This window comes from Bos indicus, chromosome 5, assembly GCF_029378745.1.
Source record: "Bos indicus isolate NIAB-ARS_2022 breed Sahiwal x Tharparkar chromosome 5, NIAB-ARS_B.indTharparkar_mat_pri_1.0, whole genome shotgun sequence".
Taxonomy (NCBI): Eukaryota; Metazoa; Chordata; class Mammalia; order Artiodactyla; family Bovidae; genus Bos; species Bos indicus.
In genome coordinates this window covers 14,698,380-14,721,553 of record NC_091764.1, presented here as the reverse complement: position 1 = coordinate 14,721,553, position 23,174 = coordinate 14,698,380, and the positions used below count along the sequence as shown (strand labels likewise).

General features: G+C 38.0%; 1 long non-coding RNA gene across 2 annotated transcripts in view; it reads right to left on the bottom strand.

The window, feature by feature from the left end:
* Positions 1 to 518: 518 nt before the first annotated feature.
* LOC139183059 (uncharacterized) overlaps positions 519 to 23,174 on the bottom strand; it is a 53,923-nt gene continuing 31,267 nt past the window's right edge. The window contains exon 3 of one of the 2 annotated variants that reach the window (XR_011566519.1): positions 519 to 1,903. This is a non-coding gene — a long non-coding RNA (uncharacterized lncRNA). Of the gene's footprint in view, positions 1,904 to 13,053; positions 13,456 to 23,174 lie in introns of those variants that run through there. The other variant, XR_011566516.1, reaches the window with a different exon arrangement.

Sequence of the window (23,174 nt, the reverse complement as noted above, 5' to 3'; positions counted from 1 at the left end):
AAAAAAAAAAAAAAACAATTTCAAAGGTTTACCTAGTCCGAGAGAATGAGAATTTTTGACGCAGGTCTGGGGACTCCTTAACATGCTCCCTGTTGTAGTTCTTACTTACCCTGAACTTCGTGGATCACATGTTCTAATCCTGCTCCCTTATTTTGTAGATGATAAAAGTGAGGCACTGAGAGGTTAAGGGATCTGTTCTTTCTAAAAACCAAAGGAGAAAAGCGAGAATGGTATTTGTGAATAGATTTCAAAGTGGAAGAGAAGAGGGACTTTCCTCACCGTCCAGTGAAAGACTTTGTCTACCAGTGCAGGTACCATCCCTGGTCAGAAACCTCAGACCCCACAGGCCTTGTGGCCAAAACAATGTGAGACATAAAATTAGAGCAACGTTGTAACAGATCCAGTAAAGACTGTACAAAATGGTCCACATCAAAAAAACATTTAAAATGGAAAAGAAGAAAAAGAAAAAAGTATGAGGAACATAGGGACACTTTTCATAGCCCGTTTTTTTTTTTTTCTTTTTTTCCTGTGGATCTAGGATGACGATATTCATTTCTTTCCATCCTTCTCGAAAAATTCCTTCAGTTGTTCACAGTTCAATTGGAATTTTAAATGCTGCTAACCTAAATTCAGCTTCAAATCATTTGACAAGTAAGACAAATAAAGTCATAATAACTCTATTTTCTCAGCATGTGTCATCTTAAGTTGAACCACAATCAAAGCAGAAACAGAGGGAATACCACTTTGGTACAAACAATTGAATATATTTAAAATCTCCTTTCTCATGGATTATCTGGGTGACACAGTTGCACTTATTAAATTAAAACAGTATGCACTTATGAACTAAAACATAGTTTAGTTCATAATTACCCATCTTAAAATAGTTACTATACATTTTTGGAATTAATCATAAAAAATGAGTAAAATATCTTAGTCTCTAAAAACTTAATCTACAAAATTATCATCTATAACAAACACACTAGTTCTGCTTTAATCCATCCTCTCCTTATTTTTGATAAATGAGAAAGCAACATGCACTTCACATAATAGGTATACAGCTGATGTTTAATGATTGTGTAAGCCATAAGCTATGCTTTGTTACAGGAGATTTTGAATCATCACTGAATTAATATAAATAAAAATATTTTTAATATTGCTAGTACAAAAAAGATCTTCATGACCCAGATAATCATGATGATGTGATCACTCACCTAGAGCCAGACATCCTGGGATGTGAAGTTAAGTGGGCCTTAGGAAGCATCACTACTAACAAAGCTAGTGGAGGTGATGGAATTCCAGTTGAGCTATTTCAAATCTTAAAAGATGATGCTGTGAAAGTGCTGCACTAAATAGGCCAGCAAATTTGGAAAACTCAGCCGTGGCCACAGGACTGGAAAAAGTCAGTTATCGTTCCAATCTCAAAGAAAGGCAGTGCCAAAGAATGATCAAACTACCGCACATTGCACTTATCTCAGTTCAGTTCAGTTCAGTCACTCAGTCGTGTCCGACTCTTTGCGACTCCATGAAGCGCAGCACGCCAGGCCTCCCTGTCCATCACCAACTCCTGGAGTTCACTCAAACTCATGTCCATTGAGTCAGTGATGCCATCCAGCCATCTCATCCTCTGTCGTCCCCTTCTCCTCCTGCCCCCAATCCCTCCCAGCATCAGAGTCTTTTCCAATGAGTCAACTCTTCCCATGAGGTGGCCAAAGTACTGGAGTTTCAGCTTAGCTTCATTCCTTCCAAAGAAATCCCAGGGCTGATCTCCTTCAGAATGGACTGGTTGGATCTCCTTGCAGTCCAAGGGATTCTCAAGAGTCTTCTCCAACACCACAGTTCAAAGTATCAATTCTTCAGCACTCAGCTTTCTTCACAGTCCAACTCTCACATCCATTCGTGACCACTGGAAAAACCACAGCCTTGATTAGAGGGACCTTTGTGGACAAAGTAATATCTCTGCTTTTGAATATGCTATCTAGGTTGGTTATAACTTTCCTTCCAAGGAGTAAGCGTCTTTTAATTTCATGGCTGCAATCACCATCTGCAATGGTTTTGGAGCCCAAAAAAATAAAGTCTGACACTGTATTTACTGTTTCCCCATCTATTTCCCATGAAGTGAAGGGACCAGATGCCATGATCTTCGTTTTCTCAATGTTGAGCTTTAAGCCAACTTTTCACTCTCCTCTTTCACTTTCATCAAGAGGCTCTTTAGTTCTTCGCTTTCTGCCATAAGGGTGGTATCATCTGCATATCTGAGGTTACTGATATTTCTCCCAGCAATCTTGATTCCAGCTTGTGCTTCTTCCAGCCCAGCATTTCTCATGATGTACTCTGCATATAAGTTAAATAAGCAGGGTGACAATACACAGCCTTGACGTACTCCTTTTCCTATTTGGAACCAGTCTGTTGTTCCATGTCCAGTTTTAACTGTTGCTTCCTGACCTGAATACAGGTTTCTCAAGAGGCAGGTCAGGGGGTCTGGTATTCCCATCTCTTCCAGAATTTTCCACAGTTTATTGTGGTCCACATAGTCAAAGGCTGTGGTACACTCATCTCACACACTAGTAAAGTAATGCTCAAAATTCTCCAAGCCAGGTTTCAGCAACACATGAACCATTAACTTCCAGATGTTCAAGCTGGTTTTGGAAAAGTCAGAGGAACCAGAGATCAAATTGCCAACAACCGCTGGATCATGGAAAAAGCAAGAGAGTTCCAGAAAAACATCTATTTATGCTTTATTGACTACGCCAAAGCCTTTGACTGTGTGGATCACAATAAACTGTGGAAAATTCTTCAAGAGATGGAGATACCAGACCACCTGACCTGCCTCTTGAGAAACGTGTATGCAGGTCAGGAAGCAACAGTCAGAACTGGACATGGAACAACAGACTGGTTCCAAATAGGAAAAGGAGTATGTCAAGGCTATATATTGGCACCCTGCTTATTTAACCTCTATGCAGTGTGCATCATGAGAAACACTGGACTGGAAGAAGCACAAGCTGGAATCAAGATTGCCGGGAGAAATATCAATAACCTCAGATATGCAGATAACATGGAGAAGGTAATGGCACCCCACTCCAGTACTCTTGCCTGGAAAATCCCATGGATGGAGGAGCCTGGTGGGCTGCTGTCCATGGGGTCGCTAGGAGTTGGACATGACTGAGTGACTTCACTTTCACTTTTCACTTTCATGCATTGGAGAAGGAAATGGCAACCCACTCCAGTGTTCTTGCCTGGAGAATCCCAGGGATGGGGGAGCCTGGTGGGCTGCTGTCTCTGGGGTCGCACAGAGTCGGACACGACTGAAGTGACTTAGCAGCAGTAGCAGCAGCATGCAGATAACACTACCTTTTGGCAGAAAGTGAAGAGGAACTAAAGAGCCTCTTGATGAAAGTGAAAGAAGAGAGTGAAAAAGTTGGCTTAAAGCTCAACATTCAGAAAACTGAGATCATGGCATCTCGTCCCATCATGGCAAATAGATGGGGAAACAGTGGAAATAATGGCAGACTTTATCTATTTATTTATTTATTTATTTATTTTTGGCTCCAAAATCGCTGCAGATGGTGATTGCAGCCATGAAATTAAAAGATGCTTACTCCTTGGAAGGAAAGCTATGACCAACCTAGACAGCATATTAAAAAGCAGAGACATTACTTTGTCAAAAAAGGTCCAACTAGTCAAAGCTATGTTTTTTCCAGAAATCATTATGGATGTGAGAGTTGGACTATAAAGAAAGCTGAGTGCTGAAGAATTGATGCTTTTGAACTGTGGTGTTGGAGAAGACTCTTGAGAGTCCCTTGGACTGCAAGGAGATCAAATCAGTCCATCCTAAATGAGATCAGTCCTGGGTGTTCATTGGAAGGACTGATGTTGAAGCTGAAACTCCAATAGTTTGGCCACCTGATGCGAAGAGCTGACTCACCTGAAAAGACCCTGATGCTGATTGAGGGCAGGCGGAAAAGGGACGACAGAGGATCAGGTGGTTGGATGGCATCACTGACTCAATGGACATGAGTTTGGGTAAACTCTGGGAGTTGGTGATGGACAGGGAGGCCTGGCGTGCTGTGGTTCATGGGGTTGCAAAGAGTTGGACATGACTGAGTGACTGAACTGAACTAACATACTTATTCTTTTTTTTTTTTTTAAACTTTACATAATTGTATTAGTTTTGCCAAATATCAAAATGAATCCGCCACAGGTATACATTCCTTTTGCTGTTTAGTCACTAAGTCCTGTTCGAGTCTTTGCAACCCCATGGACTGTAACCCTTCAGACTCCTCTGTCCATGGAATTCTCCAGAGAAGAATACTGGAGTGGGTTGTCATCTTTTTCTCCAGGGGATCTTTCAGACCCAGGGATTAAACCTGTGTCTCCTATATTGGCAGGCAGATTCTTTACCACTGAGCCACACGGAAAGTCCCTTACATTCCTACTGCTAATTTAAGACACACTAAGAATATTTTGCAGCTATGTATGTATGTTTTACTATTTTAGATTAAGATAAGTTTCCTTCCAGGGAAATAGAATTTTAAAAGTCTTATCCTTTGGAAAACAATGTCTTGAGAATGTCATGCCAGTTACTTATGACACTTCCTTTAGGAAGAAAGAAGAAAACAGAAACGCATTTTTAAATTGCAAAACCAATACAATATTGTAAATTTAAAAAAAAGAATTAAAAAAAAATAAATTCATGTAGGGCAATTGTGACTTGAACAAAGAATGTGTAGATGTTAGTATTATCATCCTATCTGGATTAGGGTTTCACGCAAACACTGCTGGTAGAAATTAATTTTTATTTGACGTTGAATTCTTGGTGAAGCTTTAACTTGTTAAGAGTTGTAAGCTTATAAATGTGTATATGGTGAACTTTTATTCAATTAAGCCTCATAATGCTCTAGGTATTTTATTGCTCTGAAAAGGAGATCTCTTGAACATGTTGTTTCCTGTACCCACAGACTAATCCTCAAAGTGTACATTCATAACAGAATATTAGTCTATAGTTTTGAAGTAAATCCTGTGGCATTTATTAGTTAAACATGTCTTATTTCCAGTACAACACAGACTTTTTTGTTGGCATTTTTTGGAGTATAAAATGGAATTAAGGCCTTTTGATGCCCTTTTTCTTAATTTAAAAATATGTAGAAATGTGACATTAAATAACATTACCAATGGAAATAAAATCAGACATGCACTGTTGATGCATAGGAGCCAGTGCAGTGACCCAGTATACTCAATATTATGTATTCACGTAAACATTTCATATCTAAAGACAAACTTACTTGGGATCTTTTATTCATCTTTCTTGAAATAAAAATGTACCACTCCAATTAAATAATACAACATTAGGTAATCCTATTATGCTACCCATTTATTTAACCATGAAATTTAACAACAGACTACTCAGGATACTGAACCATAAAACTTAACTGCAGAAGAGTTACTATGTTATAATTACTATGTTATGAAGATAACTGCAGAAAGAATTACTATGTTATAATCCTTATGGGAATGGATATTTTATCATTCTGAGGAATACTTCCCCTACCTACTATTGCAAAACCAAAACCTACTGATGAAATCCTAAAGAACTATTATTACTACTTACATTTGTTGAAAGGCTGCTATACTTTTAGCACTGTGCTAATATTTTAAAACATTTTTATTTGTCTTATTCAACATCACAGCAGCCCTACAAACTAGCTATGTCATAGATATAAAACTTGAGCTATAAGTGGTAAAATAAGTAACTTTTTGAAAAGGTCATGTTTGCTATGAGGCAAATCTAAAATTTGCCTGAAATCAAATTTCATATTGTATACTAATGCATATATGTGAAATCTAGAAAAATGTTTATCTTTTTTCTAGATGCAAAAACAGATGATCTCATTTGTAATGAGAAATAGAACACACAAAAAGTAATAGAGCTGACTGTGGTGTTCCTATTTAGTCTAGCAAAAGTTAATTTATTCAATAAGCATTTACAGAATTAGTTTTGCTTGGTAGGCATTATGTTAGATGTAAGAAACTTTAGGGCAAAAGAAAGAGGAATGATCCTTAGAAAACAGGAAAATCCTGCCATGTGCAACAGTATGCGTGAACCTGGAAGACATTATAACTAAGTGAAATAAGCCAGACACAGAAGGCTAAATCTGGCATGATTCCACCTATGGTATGTATCTAGAACAGTCACATTCACAGAAGCAGAATGTAACATAGTGGTTGCCAGGGGCTGGGGAGAGGGGGAGGCTGGGGATTGTTCAAATTTTCATTTATACAAGATGAGCAGCATTTTTATACATAGCTAATGACACTGTCTTGTGTCCTATTTGTTAAAAATGCAGATCTCATGTTGTATTCTTACCACGAGTGAAAGAAAAAAAAAAAACTTAAGAGATACTGTCATTGCCCTTTCAAGGCTTACAATTAACTTTTGTATCAGTGCTAAAACTAGACTCAATACAAAACCTTTTTTTTGTTTTTACAGCCACCCGCACAGCTTGCAGGACACTAGTGAGAACGCATATACAAAACTTACTTTCCATAAACTTTTCTTATAGAGTAAAACTGGACATGGACTTCTGACCATCGCCATTATATATATATATATATATATATATATATATATATATATATATAAAGAACAAGCTAAATTAAGTAGACATTTTTAAAGTTTTAGTAGTCCCTAACTGAGAGGAGAAAGCTTCCAGAAACTGCCCCTAACTGCTAGAAATGACTTTGTGGAGGTTGGAACTATCAAACTAGATCAGGAACACAATAGAAGACTTCCTTGCACAGTTGGTTTTTCTTTGGCTTTTAGCTTGTAAGGGTCTAGGAGAGATTCTAGCCATTCATCAGATACCCAAGTGTTCCCTTATACTTCAGAGACCTCATATGTCAACTGGGTAAAGGTGGTGATTTATCACCAATTTACAGGAAGAAGAAGTGAAGTGATGAGTCACTCTGGTTTAAGGCAGCCAAAGGTGAGTAGATCTCTTCACTTCATTCTCTTTTCTCCTCTTAGACCTGGAAACAATTTTAAGAAGGTAGAGTTGTAAGATGGAAACAACCTGGGTTCTTCAGTCATTACTTAGAACAGAGTTCTTTTTTAAAATTTTTTATCTCTTAGCGAAGTAGAGTTGATTAACAATGTTGTGTGTTTCAGTGTGCAGCAAAGTGATTCAGTTATAAATACACACGTATCCACTCTTTTCCAAACTCTTTCCCCATATTGAGCAGAGTTCCCGGTGTTCTACAGAAAGTCCTTCTTGGTTATCTATTTCAAATATAGCAGTGTGTACATGTCATGTAAATGCATCACCTGAGTCACACTGGATGTGATGTGAATGAGAAATACACTTTGTATGATAAGCCTGTAAAACTGGAGGGCTGTATGTTGCAGAAACTGGCATTATTATTCTGTTAATATATACGGCTATTATTTACTCTAGTCCAACTCTCAGGATTGATTTCCAGGTGGCATTAGTGGTAAAGAATCCGAGTGCCAATGCAGGTAGACGTAAAAGATGCAGGTTCGATCCCTGGGTTGAGAAGACCCCCTGGAAGGGGCATGGCAACCCACTCCAGTATTCTTGCCTGGAGAATCCCATGGACAGAGGAGCCTGGCAGGCTGAAGTCCATAGGGTTGCACAGAGTCGGGCACAACTGAAGCAACTTAGCAAAGCACACCCTGGGGAAAGCTTTTATTAGTTTTTTATTATAACTGCCTTCCTAGCCTATATGCTATTACACCTGTATGATTTCTTTATGTCATTTGTGTTAACTAGAAGGTACACTCTGACTATTGTAGATGATGGATATAGAGTGGCTCTCTCCCTTCACATTTTTTTTTTCTACTTATCTTCATTAAGATTGGAAGGAATGGAGCTCTGATGACATCATATGGGGTTTTATTTTACTCTAGCATTTGAGTTCAGCATCCTGTCATTTAGAATTCTTGATTAATGTATGTTCTCTGACAAATAACATTTCCCTTTTATCTCAGTTCCTTATTCCCCCAAAATATCAGCAGACAAGAAATGAATTCTCTGCCAATGCAATCTTAAATAATATATAGTCTAGCACGTTTAATGCCATAATCTTTAATATCTTCTTTGTAACTGACCCCAGCATCTATATATAGATCTTTCATCTTGACCCAGTTATGACCAACAGGAAAGGCTCCAACCACTAAGGGTAAGGGGATAGCATCTGTGTTAATAAAAAATTTCCATTGGAGGCAAAGTCAATAAACAGAATAGAAACCAGGCCTTCAAATGGGTGGAACATAGTATTTCTGGAATGATGCATTAAGGACAACAGTAAACTACTTCTCTATAAGAGCTATGAGAAAAATATTGATTGTTAAAAATCACCTGTTCAGAACTTTGGAAATTATCCAAAGAGTTGCAAGACTTCAAGAAAAGTGGTAGAATATTGATTAAAGACAGTATGTTTTGATACACCACATTAACAAATTAAAGAATAAAAACAATATGATCATCTCAATAAAGCAGAATGTTTTTGCCAAAATTTAACATCCATCATACTCGACTTAAAAAAAAATAGATAGTACTTTTTATAACTTGCCCTCCTCTACTGCAATAATAGAATAATCTTTATTTCTACTGTAATGAATATCATTTTTATCTTAAGTCTTCAGAGAAAATTTCCAAATCAAACTTGAAAAAGCTGCTTTACTCTTATGTTTAAACAGAGAATGTAAAGTGGGATTCAGTTCAGTTCAGTTCAGTTCAGTCGCTCAGTCATGTCCGACTCTTTGCGACCCCATGAATTGCCGCACACCAGGCCTCCCTGTCCATCACCAACTCCTGGAGTTCACTCAGACTCATGTCCATCAAGTCAGTGATACCATCCAGCCATCTCATCCTCTGTCGTCCCCTTTTCCTTCTTCCCCCAATCCCTCTCAGCATCAGAGTCTTTTCCAATGAGTCAACTCTTCGCATGAGGTGGCCAAAGTACTGGAGTTTCAGCTTTAGCATCATTCCTTCCAAAGAACACCCAGGACTGATCTCCTTTATAATGGACTGGTTGGATCTCCTTGCAGTCTAAGGGATCTCAAGAGTCTTCTCCAACACCACAGTTCAAAAACATCAATTCTTCGGCGCTCAGCTTTCTTCACAGTCCAACTCTCACATCCATACACGACCACTGGAAAAACCATAGCCTTGACTAGATGGACCTTTGTTGGCAAGGTAATGTCTCTGCTTTTGAATATGCTATCTAGGTTGGTCATAACTTTCCTTTCAAGGAGTAGGCGTCTTTTAATTTCATGGCTGCAGTCACCATCTGAAGTGATTTTGGAGCCCCAAAAAATAAAGTCTGACACTTTTTCCACTGTTTCCCCATCTATTTCCCATGAAGTGATGGGACCAGATGCCACGATCTTCCTTTTCTGAATGTTGAGCGTTAAGCCAACTTTTTCACTCTCCTCTTTCACTTTCATCAAGAGGCTCTTTAGTTCCTCTTCACTTTCTGCCATAAGGGTGGTGTCATCTGCATATCTGGGTTATTGATATTTCTCCTGGCAATCTTGATTCCAGCCTGTGCTTCTTCCAGCCCAGCATTTCTCATGATGTACTCTGCATATAAGTTAAATAAGCAGGGTGACAGTATACAGCCTTGATGTACTCCTTTTCCTATTTTGAATTGGTCTGTTGTTCCATGTCCAGTTCTTCTTCTTTTTACTTTTTCATTTTTTTTTATTTTTATATTTTTATTTCTTAATATGGTTTTGCCACACATCAACATGAATCCGCCACAGGTATTTCCTGACCTGCATATAGGTTTCTCAAGAGGCAGGTCAGGTGGTCTGGTATTCCCATCTCTTTCAGAATTTTCCACAGTTAATTGTGATCCACACAGTCAAAGGCTTTGGCATAGTCAATAAAGCAGAAATAGATGTTTTTCTGGAACTCTCTTGCTTTTTCCATGATTCCGTGGATGCTGGCAATTTGATCTCTGGTTCCTCTGCCTTTTCTAAAACCAGCTTGAACATCTGGAAATTCACGGTTCACGTATTGCTGAAGCCTGGCTTGGAGAATTTTGAGCATAACTTTACTAGCGTGTGAGATGAATGCAATTGTGCAGTAGTTTGAGTGTTCTTTGGCATTGCCTTTCTTTGGGATTGGAATGAAAACTGACCTTTTCCAGTCCTGTGGCCACTGCTGAGTTTTCCAAATGTGCTGGCATATTGAGTGCAGCACTTTCACAGTATCATCTTTTGGGATTTGAAATAGCTCAACTGGAATTCCATCACCTCCACTAGCTTTGTTCATAGTGATGCTTTCTAAGGCCCACTTGACTTCACATTCCAGGATGTCTGGCTCTAGGTCAGTGATCACACCATTGTGATTATCTGGGTTGTGAAGATCTTTTTTGTACAGTTCTTCTGTGTATTCTTGCCACCTCTTCTTAATATCTTCTGCTTCTGTTAGGTCCATACCATTTCTGTCCTTTATCGAGCCCATCTTTGCATGAAATGTTTTCCTTGGCATCTCTAATTTTCTTGAAGAGATCTCTAGTCTTTCCCATTCTGTTGTTTTCCTCTATGTCTTTGCATTGATCCCTGAGGAAGGCTTTCTTATCTCTTCTTGCTATTCTTTGGAACTCTGTATTCAGATGCTTATATCTTTCCTTTTCTCCTTTGCTTTTCACTTCTCTTCTTTTCACAGCTATTTGTAAGGCCTCCCCAGACAGGCATTTTGCTTTTTTGCATTTCTTTTCTATGGGGATGGTCTTGATCCCTGTCTCCTGTACAATGTCACGAACCTCATTCCATAGTTCATCAGACACTCTATCTATCAGATCTAGGCCCTTAAATCTATTTCTCACTGACACTGTATAATCATAAGGGATTTGATTTAGGTCATACCTGAATGTTCTAGTGGTTTTCCCTACTTTCTTCAATTTAAGTCTGAATTTGGCAATAAGGAGCTCATGATCTGAGCCACAGTCAGCTCCTGGTCTTGTTTTTGCTGACTGTATAGAGCTTCTCCATCTTTGGCTGCAAAGAATATAATCAATCTGATTTCTGTGTGGATTAATATCTGTTAAAATAATATTATGCAAATTCTATGTTAAATAAAATGAATAATTGCATCTTACTACCCTAATTTAAGCCATTTAATTAATTAGACTAACATATAGAGAAACTTTTTTTTCATTTTTTAAAAAGGCAAAAATTATGAAATGATTATCTTAAAGGTACAGCTTATAATAGTAGAAAAACATTTTTGGCCACAGCCCAACATTAAATTGTTAAAATAACAAAATAAAGCACATTGAACAGAAATAACTTTGAATCTCAAATCTTAACGCTAGTCTCCATTTTGTCTTAATGTTATTAAACTAACATTTTTAATTATCTGTCAGCAGTATTTTCTGGCTATAAAATGTAAGCAGCTCCAAAGGTGGCAATATAAAAAAATATATATTACACTGTTTTGAAGAAGTCTTGTTTTAAAAAATAAATTTAATATCTCAGAATCATTAAAATTAGTTGAAATTGAAATTTTGTCACATTAAAGTGAAACTGTCCTTTTAACAAGTAAGAACACTTTTCCTGTGTGTTTTTATATGTGTGTGTATAAGTTTTAAATATATTTATACATTATCCCTCTGTCCCTAAAAAAATATTATTTATTTTTTGGAAACAAAATGCCTTTATATTTGATTTTGTACTCACAAATTTTGTTTGATAATTGTGAGCTATATGGAAAATAATCAGCAATACAGTTTTTAAATAAAGTTCTAAAACCATTATTATCAAGATGCATATCATATAGCATAGCAGTGAAATCAGACAGTATCTATTAATTGTATCATACAGTCACAAACAAATTTACATATTTCCTGTAAAAAGCAACATATTTTTCTTCTACTTTTTTATTTAAGTTATTATGTTCAAATAAAGTTAAGGCAATTTATAATTTATGCTCTCTTGACATACTTTAAGGATTTAGAACCACCTTCTATAAAGTGTATTCTTTTAAAAACATATATATTTCTAGAATTGCTTTATTATCTGAATTATTAGAAGGACAGAAAAATGTTGGGTTTTTTGTAAAAATAATTTTCACTTCCATAAAAGAAATGTAAATGTAGCACATTTTGACCCTCTGGTCCTAAAGGATAGGGAGTCTTCATCTTTATTCTCAATATGCATTATCGTTTATAGTTGTTGTTTTCAAAATGCTTAAAGTAGGAAGAAAGGGAGAGAGAAAGGAAGGGAATGAAGAAAGGAAAGGAAAAAAAAGAGAGAGAAGGAAGGAAAGCAGGAGGGAAGGAAGAGAGAAATGTAGGAGGGAAGGAAAAAGCTGGCTTAAAACTCAACTTTTAAAAAACTAAGTGCCACATTGAAACATATGAAATGTCATGTATGAAACGAGATGCCAGTCCAGGTTCAGTGCACGATGCTGGATGCTTGGGGCTGGTGCGCTGGGACGGCCCAGGGGGATGGTATGGGGGAGGGGGGAGGGAGGAGGGTTCAGGATGGGGAACACGTGTATACCTGAAATTTTTTTAATTTTAAAAATAAAAAAATAAAAAATAATAATAAAAAAAAAAAACTAAGTGCCATCCGGTCCCATTACTTTATAGCAAATAGACAGGGAAAAAATGTAAACAGTGACAGACTTTTTTTTCTTGGTTCCCAAAAGCATTGCAGCTGGTGATTGCGGCCATGAAATTAAAAGACGCTTGTTCCTTGTAAGGAAAGCTATGACCAACCTAGACAGCATATTAAAAAGCAGAGACATCACTTTGCCAACAAAAGTCTGTATAGTCTAAAATGTTTTTCCAGTAGTCATATACAGATGTGAGTTGGACCATAAAGAAGGCCAAGCACCGAAGAACTGATGTTTTTGAACTCTGGTGTTGGAGAATACTTTTGAGGGCCCCTTGGACAGCAAGGAGATCACACTAGTCATTCCTAAAGGAAACCAGTCCTGAATATTCACTGGAAGGACTGATGCTAAAGCTGAAGCTCCAGTACTCTGAGCACATGATGTGAAGAGCCGACTCACTGGAAAAGACATCAATGCTGGGAAAGATTGAGGGCAGGAGGAGGAGGGGATGACAGATGATGAGATGGTTGAATGGCATTACTGACTCAATGGACATGAATTTGAGCAAACTAGGAGCTAATGGACAGTGAAGCCTGGTGTGCTGTAGTCCATGGGGTCGCAAAGAGTCAAACATGACTGAGCAACTGAACAACAGGCCTGAAATATAATTCTTGTTCATCTATAGCTATTGATATTCCATTTTTTGCTCAAAATCAGGTTCAAATTTGACTGAACTCTATATATTGTCTGACTTCCAGTGGATGTAACTGCTTTGTGCACATCTTGTCTAAACTTACCCCTGTGTAGATAGAATTCATTCTGAAGCAGGCTTTCCCAGTTATTAAAGATAGCAATTTCAAGTTTACAACATCTATGAAGAAAGAGAGAGTAAAGGGTAAGGGGTGGGGAGGAGAAGAGACAGAGAGAGATGTTCTCTGCACTCCCTCTTAGAATCTGTATCAAACCCTAAAAACAAAATCAGCTAGTTAAAGGAATGAAGTATTTTTGTTGTTGATCTGATCTTGCACTCAAACTCTGTGGTACCAGAAACACATGGTATAAAAAATGGTCCTTTTTCTCAAAGAAATTTATACTTTCTAGAGTAAAAGAGCCAGATACTTACTATATATCACATTCCTAAAAACAATTCAGTGTAGGGCAAAAGAAGGCAATGAAGAAATATGAGCTTAATAGATGAATAAATAAAGGAATGGATTTCTATTACTATAAATAATTGCTTCATAATATCAAAATAGATGAATAAATAAAGGAGTGGATTTCTATTACTATAAATAAATGTTTCATAATATCAAGCATACATTAAGCTGAAAAGGACATATCTTAGAATTATACGAACCATACCATAAGAATGTTTGAACATTTCAAACCATTTAGAAATCTTAAATCTGTTTCATATAAGTGCCAAATAATAGGATATGAATATTAAACTAATTTTAGTCAACTATGGCTTTAATCCTTTCTAAAATTTGGTTGAACTTTCTGAACTTATACTAATTTGCCTAGAAGAAATGACTTGTATTTTAAAATAATTGTGTATCAGATTTTGTAGGCTGTGTTTATGCCTTAATTAAAAAAATTAAAGATATTTCTAAACTGAAAAAAGTATCAGCACAATCTGACAAACAAAATACCACTCTATTTTAAGTCTATGTTATGTATATTGCAGTAATATTTTTCACTTCCTCATGTGGTCAATTATTTCAAATGTAACATACAATATAAATGATATAAACACGGAAAGATACTGTATGGATAGATTGTTTTACTTGGTTTTATGGTGTGCTCATTTGATCAGTTTGCATTTTTGATTATACAAAGTATTCTACAAACCCTAACATTCTTAGCAATGGATTTTAAGTACATGATTTAAGAGTGGCCTGATTTTCAAAATTAAAATTACAACTGTATTTGTCAATTTTTTGATGTATCAGGAAGGATATCATACTTTCACCATGTTTATAAATATTTTCCATATTTCCAGCATCGATGTATAGAGAACACATTTGGCTGCTTTAGTACAATACTGGATTAAGGCCCTAGCAGTAGGTGCAGCCGTGAAGAGATACCCCATGCCAAAGGTAAGAGAAACCCAAGTAAGACGGTTGGTGTTGCAAGAGGGCATCAGAGGGCAGACACACTGAAACCATACTCACAGAAAACTAGTCAATCTAATCACACTAGGACCACAGTCTTCCCTAACTCAATGAAACTAAGCCATGCCCATGGGGCAATCCAAGATGGGCGGGTCATGGTGGAGAGATCTGACAGAATGTGGTCCACTGGAGAAGGGAATGGCAAACCACTTCAGTATTCTTGCCTTGAGAAACCCGTGAACAGTATGAAAAGGCAAAATGATAGGATACTGAAAGAGGAGCTCCCCAGGTCAGTAGGTGCCCAATATGCTACTGGAGATCAGTGGAGAAATGACTCCAGAAAGAATGAAGGGATGGAGTCAAAGCAAAAAGAATACCCAGCTGTGGATGTGACTGGTGATAGAAGCAAGGTCCGATGCTGTAAAGAGCAATATTGCATGGGAACCTGGAATGTCAGGTCCATGAATCAAGGCAAATTGGAAGTGGTCAAACAAGAGACGGCAAGAGTGAATGTCAACATTCTAGGAATCAGCGAACTGAAATGGACTGGAATGGGTGAATTTAACTCAGATGACCATTATATCTACTACTGTGGGCAGGAATCCCTCAGAAGAAATGGAGTGACCATGATGGTCAACAAAAGAGTCCGAAATGCAGTACTTGGATGCAATCTCAAAAACGACAGAATGATCTCTGTTTGTTTCCAAGGCAAACCATTCAATATCACAGTAATCCAAGTCTATGCCCCAACCAGTAACGCTGAAGAAGCTTAAGTTGAATGGTTCTATGAAGACCTACAAGACCTTTTAGAACTAATACCCCAAAAAGATGTCCTTTTCACTATAGGGGACTGGAATGCAAAAGTAGGAAGTCAAGAAACACCTGGAGTAACAGGCAAATTTGGCCTTGGAATACGAAATGAAGCAGGGCAAAGACTAATAGAGTTTTGCTAAGAAAATGTACTGGTCATAACAAACACCCTCTTCCAACAACACAAGAGAAGACTCTATACATGGACATCAGCAGATGGTCAACACGGAAATCAGATTGATTATATTCTTTGCAGCCAAAGATGGAGAAGCTCTATACAGTCAGCAAAAATAAGACCAGGAGTTGACTGTGGCTCAGATCATGAGCTCCCTATTTTGAAATTCAGACTTAAATTGAAGAAAGTAGGGAAAACCACTAGACTATTCAGGTATGACCTAAATCAAATCCCTTATGATTATACAGTGTCAGTGAGAAATAGATTTAAAGGCCTAGATCTGATAGATAGAGTGTCTGATGAACTATGGAATGAGGTTCGTGACATTCTACAGGAGACAGGGATCAAGACCATCCCCATAGAAAAGAAATGCAAAAAAGCAAAATGCCTGTCTGGGGAGGCCTTACAAATAGCTGTGAAAAGAAGAGAAGCGAAAAGCAAAGGAGAAAAGGAAAGATACAAGCATCTGAATAAAGAGTTCCAAAGAATAGCAAGAAGAGATAAGCAAGCCTTCTTCAGCAATCAATGCAAAGAAATAGAGGAAAACAACAGAATGGGAAAGCCTAGAAATCTCTTCAAGAAAATTAGAGATACCAAGGGAATATTTCATGCAAAGATGGGCTCGATAAAGGACAGAAATGGTATGGACCTAACAGAAGCAGAAGATACTAAGAGATGGCAACAATACACAGAAGAACTGTACAAAAAAGATCTTCACGACCCAGATAATCACGATAGTGTGATCACTGACCTAGAGCCAGACATCCTGGAATGTGAAGTCAAGTGGGCCTTAGAAAGCATCACTACGAACAAAGCTAGTGGAGGTGATGGAATGCCAATTGAGCTATTTCAAATCCTGAAAGTTATGCTGTGAAAGTGCTGTACTCAATATGCCAGCAAATTTGGAAAACTCAGCAATGGCCACAGGACTGGAAAGGGTCAGTTTTCATTCCAATCCCAAAGAAAGGCAATGCCAAAGAATGCTCAAACTACTGCACAATTGCAGTCATCTCACATGCTAGTAAAGTAATGCTCAAACTTCTCCAAGCCAGGCTTCAGCAATATGTTAAGTGTGAACTTCCTGATGTTCAAGCTGGTTTTAGAAAACGCAGAGGAACCAGAGACCAAATTGCCAACAACCGCTGGATCATGGAAAAAGCAAGAGAGTTCCAGAAAAACATCTATTTCTGCTTTATTGACTATGCCAAAGCCTTTGACTGTGTGGATCACAATCAACTGTGGAAAATTCTGAAAGAGATGGGAATGCCAGACCACCTGATCTGCCTCTTGAGAAATCTGTATGCAGGTCAGGAAGCAACAGTTAGAACTGGACGTGGAACAACAGACTGGTTCTAAATAGGAAAAGGAATACGTCAAGGCTGTATATTGTCACCCTGCTTATTTAACTTATATGCAGAGTACATCATGAGAAACGCTGGGCTGGAAGAAACACAAGCTGGAATCAAGATTGCCAGGAGAAATATCAATAACCTCAGATATGCAGATGACACCACCCTTATGGCAGAAAGTGAAGAGGAACTAAAAAGCCTCTCGATGAAAGTGAAAGTGGAGAGTGGAAAAGTTGGCTTAAAGCTCAACACTCAGAAAACAAAGATCATGGCATCTGGTCCCATCACTTCATGGGAAATAGATGGGGAAACAGTAGAAACACTGTCAGACTTTATTTTTTGGCACTCCAAAATCACTACAGATGGTGACTGCAACCATGACATTAAAAGACGCTTATTCCTTGGAAGGAAAGTTATGACCAACCCAGATAGCATATTCAAAAGCAGAGACATTACTTTGCCAACAAAGTTTCGTCTAGTCAAGGTTATGGTTTTTCCTGTGGTCATGTATGGATATGAGATTTGGACTGTTGAAGAAGGCTGAGCGCTGAAGAATTGATGCTTTTGAACTGTGGTGTTGGAGAAGACTCTTGAGAGTCCCTTGGATTGCAAGGAGATCCAACCAGTCCATTTTGAAGGTGATCAGCCCTGGGATTTCTTTGGAAGGAATGATGCTAAAGCTGAAACTCCAGTACTTTGGCCACCTCATGCGAAGAGTTGACTCATTGGAAAAGACTCTGATGCTGGGAGGGATTGGGGGCAGGAGGAGAAGGGGACGACAGAGGATGAGATGGCTGGATGCCATCACTGACTTGATGGATGTGAGTCTGGGTGAACTCCGGGAGTTGATGATGGACAGGGAGGCCTGGCGTGCTGTGATTCATGGGATTGCAAAGAAGTCTGACACAACTGAAAGACTGAACTGAACTAAACTGAGTAGGTCATGTAAATATGTTTGGAGATCTTCACTACAAATAACCATGGCAAAAGGCACTAGGCAAGTATTGTTAATAAATCTATCTTTTAATTTATACCAGACTTGACAACAAATTTATAACAATGTTTCTCCACATCCCTTATCCCTGGGTAGTTATTAATCACCTAATTTGTTTTCATCAAATATCATTCACAAAGTCAGTGGCTCAACTGGTGAAGAAGCCATAGGAGACACAAGAGGCTTGGGTTTGATTCCTGGGTTTGCAAGATCCCCTAGAGAAGGGAATGACTACCCACTCGGGTATTCTTGCTTGGAAAATTCCATGAACAGAGGAGACTGGTGAACTTCAGTCTATAGGGTCACAAAGAGTCAGACATGACTGAGCTCACATGCACACATGCATATATTTCTAATGGACAATGCATATTCCAACCAGAGTGACTCTGATGTATTTGCAGCATGGATATGGAGACCTATGTTGGTATATAAGATGTGTACTTTCTAATACTGACTTAAAAGCTGGTAACAAGATTGGATATTATATCAATCTTTTACTGTTGTGTTTTCCAGATAAATAATATCTCCATGTTGTACCATCTATAAACATCTGTGTATAAAATTGTCCAGTGTCCAGATTTAGGCAGTAACAGTATTGAGGATTGGATCATAAAATCACTCTAGTTGGGGTTTAGAACATGAGGTTAGGAACACAGAGTATGCAAGAGGTCTTCTTGGAATTGACTGATAAAGGATGAGAATTGAAGATGCAAATGAAGGAAGCTTTAGAGGTCATGATATTAACACAGTACAGAATCACAGGATCCAGACGGTACTTAGTACTATTATGTTGATTAGTGAAACTGGCTTTTTAACACAGTCCTCTGTTTTCATTTCCAACCACACGTTCACTGTCACAAAACATTGCTTTCAATTCCAAGAACACAGATGACTACTTTTAAAGGTAGAAGGTGTCCTGATATTTGCTATTCCTTTATCATAGGTCCATATGTGTCCTTTGGTGAGTTAAAAGTATATTAAAAGTTATAATTTCTACCAGCTTTATAAATAAGTTTCCAAACTAAACTAGTGTAGAATAAATCACCTCCAAGTTTATTTTAGAGCTGACTCCTCTGTCTTTATGATTTGGTGCTGATGACACTGCTACTCAACTATAGCTTTTGTATGTTACTAGTATCCTAATTTTATTTATTTATATTTTTAAAAATTAGCCTATGACTTAGGAACATTAGGATTTCTTTTTCCAAATTTTAAAATGCGCAGACCTTCAGGACATAATTCTTCCTTAAAATGTATCTTCCCCATTCTCATACAGACAAATCACTGTGATGACTAGAGAAGCTTTCTGGCATATAAATAAATATTCTAATTTAATCATTATTTTTATTTTATTTTTTTGCCAGGATGACTTAATGAGAATAAAAATATTTCTCAATGACAGGTAAATTACCCAAATATTAATAAATAATTCAAATAATATCCAGCAATCATTATGGATATTATGATTTCTCAAAAGTTAGATACACAAACCTGGACCGATGTGTTATTTCAGTGAGGTTGAAATGTGATACACTGACACACGCCAATAGACAGGGAGCGCCAGTATGAACTTTCATTGTAATATTACTGAATTCTTTACATTTCCCTTTCCATCTGAAATAATTGGTACCTGACCTGAAATGCCATTTACAGTATCCATATCACTTTCTAATAAATAGAAATGTTTCCCTTTTAAAATAACCAATTTTCTTTGTCAGATTGAGTCTCCACCATTTAAAAATGCATAAGTTTCATATAGTTAACTAGTAATTACTCTATTGGGAAAAAAGATACATAGTTCCCGGACCTGGAGGTGTGAATGAAAGTTAGATAAATGTTGATAGTTTTAAAAAGTGGTTCCAAGTGAAAATATAATAAAAGAGTCAGCTGTCTATAACATATTTCAATGTCGAGGTTGTGAGCTTAAAAAATAAGTTAGCTATACTGAGATCATATCCTTTGAGGTGTGCTTCCTGTTTTGAAGAGTAATCTTAATGCATTAATGTAGTTTTAACATAAATCTAATATAACATCATGGATTAGTTTGTGCTAGGAAAATCTGACCAATTAGTTCTTATTGAGAGGCAAACTGTAGATTCTTAAAAAACATTTCCATTTGGCACAAACCAAAAAAAAAAAAAAAAAACCCAGTAACTTTTAAAATGGCCAAATTAAACTCATTTCAATTAATTAATATTTATGAACAACTACTATCACCAATACTGTGAGAGATAAAATGGAAATATAAATGAATGTTATGTCTCTTATCTCAAAGTGCTCCAGCCAGGTAGAGACAGAATGAAATCAGCAAACATTTAACATGTAACCAAAGGAAATGCAAAAAGCAAACTTTCTAAAATTTTATTTTGTATTGAGGAAACATTTTCTTGAAACATTATGTAAGTTTCACGTGTACAATATTCTATTTCTACTTCTTTATACACTAGAGTGCTCACCACCAAAAAAGTAACAAAGGAAAACTTAAATGCAATTCTGAGGGTACAATTAGCAGTGGGTAACAGGCCTCATGAGTGAACTCCAGGAGTTGGTGATGGACAGGGAGGCCTGGCATGCTGCGATTCATAGGGTTGCAAAGAGTCGGACACGACTGAGCGACTGAACTGAACAGTTCTCAGGGAAGGCTTCACAGAATGTGGATATAAGAAGTTTTAAAGGACAGGTAGAGTTTAATAGGGAGAAGGCAATGGCAACCCACTCCAGTACTCTTGCCTGGAAAATCCCGTGGATGGAGGGGCCTGGTAGGCTACAGTCCATGGGGTCACTAGGAGTCGGACACGACTGAGTAACTTCACTTTATTTTTCACTTTCATGCATTGGAGAAGGAAATGGCAACCCACTCCAGTGTTCTTGCTTGGAGAATCCCAGGGACAGGGGAGCCCGGTGGGCTGCCATCTATGGGGTCGCACAGAGTCGGACACGACTGAAGCCACTTAGCAGCAGCAGCAGCACAGTTTAACAGAGGGAAAAGTTGTGATGGTATTCTAGGCATGGTAAACAGCGCAAAAAATATTCCAAAGCATAAAAAATCATAGTTTGATTTTGAGGACGATATAAGAAGCTCCACATTGTTGAATCAAACAGTAGTGCAGTGCAAGGAAAATTGAGAAGGTTGATTTTAGAAAAGCAAAATGTGAAGGCAGAACATGAGAGGTAAAGGCTTGGCCTGAGTCATGAAAGGCTCTGTCCTCAGTGGCAGGGGGGAGAGGGTACTGGAGGGCTTTAAGCACAGAGAAACATAATTAGTTGTATATTCCAGAAATGCCATGTGGATATCACCATGGGGATTTCATTTCTAAATGCACATGCACATGCATGCTTAAGTCGCTCAGTCATAACCAACTCTGAGACCCCATGGACTATAACCTGCCAGGCTCGTCTGTCCATAGGATTTTTCAGGCAAGAATACTGGAGAGGGTTGCTATTTCCTTCTCCATATAAATGCACATTCTTGTGTAATTTTAAGGCAAAAAAAAAAAAAAAAAGATATTACACAATCAAAATCATAGAATGCTCAAAATAGGGAACTGATTAAGCTAAGTTTTACTGAATATGGGGCTTCCCTGGAGAAGGCAATGGCACTCCACTCCAGTACTCTTGCCTGGAAAATCCCATGGATGGAGGAGCCTGGTGGGCTGCAGTCCATGGGGTCTCTAAGAGTTGGACACGACTAAGCGACTTCACTTTCATTTTTTCACTTTCATACATTGGAGAAGGAAATGGCAACCCACTGCAGTCTTCTTGCTTGGAGAATCTCAGCGATGGGGGAGCCTGGTGGGCTGCCGTCTATGGGATCACACAGAGTTGGACACGACTGAAGTGACTTAGCAGCAGCAGCAGCAGCAGCAGCTGGTAGCTCAGTTGGTAAAGAATCTGCCTGCAGTGCAGAAGACCCAGGTTCGATCCCTGGGTCAGGAAGATCCCCTGGAGAAGGAAATGGCAAACCACTCCAGTTTCCTTGCCTGGAAAATCTCATGGACAGAGGAGCCTGGTGGGCTGCAGTTCATGGGCCACAGAGTGGGGCATGACTGAGGCTCAGTTCAGTTCAGTTCGGTTGCTCAGTCGTGTCCGACTCTTTGCGACCCCGTGAACCACAGCCCACCAGGCCTCCCTGTCCATCACCAACTCCCGGAGTTTACCCAAACTCATGTCCATTGAGTCAGTGATGCCATCAATGGTTGGTTGGACTGAGAGACTAACACAAGTGAATACTGGCTACTTAGTTTCAGAAGGAAGAAATTTTCATTCTATTTATTCTATGGAAGTTTTGCATATGTTTGCATGTCCAGGGAAATTCATACATTGCATCCTATTTTTTAAAAAAATCTTTCCATCTCTTACTAGCTGATAATTGCATTCCATTTTTAAAGCAAAGACCAGGTCTTACCTCTGAACCAAGTTATACAATACACTGTGGGGCATGGAGTTCAGTAACTGTTGAACAAATGAATGAATGAATAAATAAATCAAGTTCAAGTCAGTTGCCAGTATGTAGTAATTGAATCCAACACCCTCCTATGTTCTTCTAGCAAATATTTATTCCATGTCAAAATCGAGTGCTGCTTTTTCATCTACTCTGTATCACTACCTTGTAGTTACAGGTAGGCAAAGAACCAATGTTTGAGAATTTTGAAACATTTGTATGAAAACCAATGAGATTAGATATAAAATTATTTACCAGATTAGCATTCCAATATGTTCTTTTTTTCTGTAGAAGATAAGTAGAGCTTTAGTTAACATAAGGATGAATTTCACATAATTCTGTGTGTACCCTTAAGCACATATCTATATATTCTGGCAGGGAAAAGAGTGTCAGCACCAGTGGAAGAGCAATGGGAATAAAGCAAGTGTGCAGAGGTCTGATTTCATCAAAGGGGAGAATCTACTTAATCTTTTTTTCCCCCTAAACCTACATATGGTATCCCCTTTCTGAAAGTGGCCCACAGCTCAGACTTTGATCTGCCTGTTGAATGATCTGACTAATAACTTAGCATGACAAGGGATGTATTCTTTTAAATAGCAAGTGTCCCAAATAATTAGATTTTAACTTTGAACTACTATATTTGATCAATAATAATAAAGAGAAGATTCTTGATAATTTTTCTAACTTTTTTTTTTTTTTTTTTGCTT